We start from the raw sequence: 2,678 nt of genomic DNA on the forward strand, positions 1-2,678 counted from the left end.
CATCATGTCCATTGGTTTTCATATAGATAGGAATGAGTTTCTAAGGATATCTTTCCATTTGGAGGTGGCAGGACCAGGATTCGAACTGTGGGCTCCAGCTCCCACCATTTTAACTCGAGGATAGGGAACTCACTGGTCTGTCCAAGAATTGCAAGACCAATGATTAGGCAGGCACCAGTGGCTCTCAGCAGTCCTTATTGATGTGATAGGAGGCTGTGATACGAGGATCATAGTCAAATTCACACTAGGCAGGAAAGTCCTTGAGATCCCTACCCAACTTCTGTGCCAACAAAGCCAGAATTAGAGCTGTGTAGCTCCAGTGGTAGAGGGATAGCCCTGATTAAAAGCAGCTCACAACACACACACACACACACACACACACACACACACACACACACACACACACACACACACACACACTGCAGTCTAATCCTCTATCTGTTTATATATTGGCCATTCCTAGGGCTTGATCTCAGGTCGTCAAATTTGCCCGCCAACTTCTCTTGCATCAAACTGGTGTGCTAACATTTACCCACTCATGAAGTGGGCCTGCTAGGCCCTGAGTTCAATTCACGGAACTTCCAAAAACTTAATTCTGGTAGAAAGCCAATTGTCCCACTTGGTTTCTTTAATGGTGAAATTCCTGGGACTCAGGAATGATGTAGAATGCATAGGCAAATCTGTGTCTTATGTAATAGGATGCAAAAAATATTATATGTGTAATCATATTCACTAAAATATATAAGAAACAAAACACAAAATAAAATGAATACACTAACTGCAATATGCCATAAAAATGTGTAGGTCAATAAAATTCATGTACTTAAAATATATACGAATATTATTTTTTCGAGTGCTAGGACTTGAATTCAGGCCCTAGAAACACGCCTGATTTTCTTGTCTTCCAGAATGGTGATCTTCCCCATCCCCAATAGTGCTGCAGATTTACCCAAACCCTGAGTTCAAATCCCAGGCCTGGCAGAAAAAACAGCATGAATTCCAAGCCAAGGAGCCTCATAATTTTTAAAATATTTTTAATGTAGGTAGGTAGGTAGGTAGGTAGGTATTTTTCTTTTGTCAAGCACAGGGCTTGAACTCAGCTCATGGCAATTCTGCCTCAGCTTTGATCACTCTAGGCTGGGGTGCAGCCACTGGAACCACAGCCAAACCTGGGTTCCTGGGACCCAAAGGCTGACAAGAAAAAAAAAATAATTAATGCGACACAGGAAAAAAAAAAAAAAACTGGCAACTTGCAGATGGCTACCAGTTTTACATTTGTTTTCTTTGCTAAGTGACCATCCTGCGTCTGAATGACCCGGTTGAAGAATGTTGGTAAGTTGGCATTACTGAAGGCTGGCGGACTACCAGGGAAGCCATAGGCCAACATAGCAATATAGGCCCTGTGTTTGAAGCCGGGTCCTGACCCCTACCAATGGAGGGAGATCCTAAGTGTCTCGTTCCTATTCATAGGAATACCAATGGAAGATTATGAATGGCAAGGTTGAAGTAGTTGTTTCTGTATACTACTATATAAATAGAGTGATTTTAGGAGGCTAATGGATTTTAATGAATATTTTTGACACATTCAAAGAATACTATTAATTACATGGACAAAATAGTTTCAGGACAGTGGTTGATTTAATCAATAATTAAGGATGAAAACAATACTATTAATTACATGGAGGTATACTAAATATCCAAGAATTGATAGGAATGTAGCCTATATAACTGAATAATGTATAGAAATCTCTTGCACTCTATAAAAATCAATAATTATTTTTGTACTACCATCTGCATGTCAATCTGTTCTAATTTTGTCAACTCCTAGAGCTGGATCTCAAGTTCTGGAAATGCTTGTCAGCACAATATGCCTCAGGCTGGCATGCTGACACTCATCCATTCATGAATTGGGCCTTGTAGGCTGTGAGTTCAGATGCCAGCACTCACAAAAATTGAACCGTGCAGTAAGAAGCCCATGGCAACACATGTTTTCCTTTTCTGTGAAAGTCCTGGGAATCAGGTGTGAAGTTTCATACATAGGCAAAACTATATCCTATGTAATAAATGTAATAAATATTTCATGTGTAATAACAGTCAATAAAATAAATGGTAAATAAATGAATAAAACAAAAAATAAAATGAATAAGTACACTAAGCACAATATGGGGACAACATTCGGAGTTCGATTTCAGGTCCTGGGAAGTGCCTGGCAGCTGAATTGTCTAGAGGCTGCTGTGCTGACAGTCATGAATTGAGCCTTCGAGGCCCTGAGTTAGATCCCACCACTGCCAAAAAATGTACTTTCTTTGAAAGTGCTCGGTGACAGGTAGGATGTATAATTGAGATGCAACTCTATGTGTTATGTAATAGGATGTCATAAATGTAAAAAATGTCATGGGTGGAAGAGTTGTCACTACAATAAATGAAAAACAGATTGAAGTAATAGTGAATCATTCTAGGATAAAATTAGACACAAAAACTATAGGATGTGGATTAAATTTAATATTTTATTAAATATTACCAGAATAAAAATTGCATGGAAACATAAATACCTAATAATTGGTAGTAACACATGATGCATAATTTAATAATGTATAGACATCTGTGTCATTCTATAAAATATGAAATTATGTGTATGGATGTATGTACATATGTGATAAACCATAATAGGATATTGA

The sequence above is a fragment of the Dipodomys merriami genome, unplaced genomic scaffold (assembly GCF_024711535.1).
Source record: "Dipodomys merriami isolate MVZ:Mamm:240054 unplaced genomic scaffold, mDipMer1.0.p SCAF_2025, whole genome shotgun sequence".
NCBI lineage: Eukaryota > Metazoa > Chordata > Mammalia > Rodentia > Heteromyidae > Dipodomys > Dipodomys merriami.